Source organism: Alligator sinensis, unplaced genomic scaffold (assembly GCF_000455745.1).
Source record: "Alligator sinensis unplaced genomic scaffold, ASM45574v1 scaffold73_1, whole genome shotgun sequence".
NCBI lineage: Eukaryota > Metazoa > Chordata > Crocodylia > Alligatoridae > Alligator > Alligator sinensis.
The window spans coordinates 4,113,134-4,113,472 of NW_005841838.1; the positions used below are offsets into that span (position 1 = coordinate 4,113,134).

Genomic DNA, 339 nt, shown 5'->3' on the forward strand with positions numbered 1-339 from the left:
ATTAATTGGGCCTAAACCTGCACTGTTCCAACAAGATAGCCAACTGGTGACAACTATGGGGTGAGCATTTAACCACAGGAAATGGCAGTGACAACAAGCTTTTTATTATAAGTTTCAAGCTTGAATGACGTGTCCCTGGAGGTTGGGGAGGCACAGCAACTGCCCACAGACGGTAGCAGCAGTGGCGGCAAGTGGGGATCGCCTGCAGGCGGCTGCAGTGACATTGGCAGCGAGGGTGGGCCAAGGGGGACTACCTGCAGGCAGCCATGGTGACATGGGTGGTGAGGGCAGGCTGGGCAGGGACTGCCCAAAGGTGGTGTCAGCGGGGGGAGGGCCGCA

General features: G+C 57.2%; 1 protein-coding gene across 1 annotated transcript in view; it reads right to left on the minus strand.

Moving 5' to 3' along the window:
• LOC102383324 overlaps window positions 1-339 on the minus strand; it is a 186,712-nt gene that overhangs the window by 20,950 nt on the left and 165,423 nt on the right. The window lies entirely within an intron of this gene.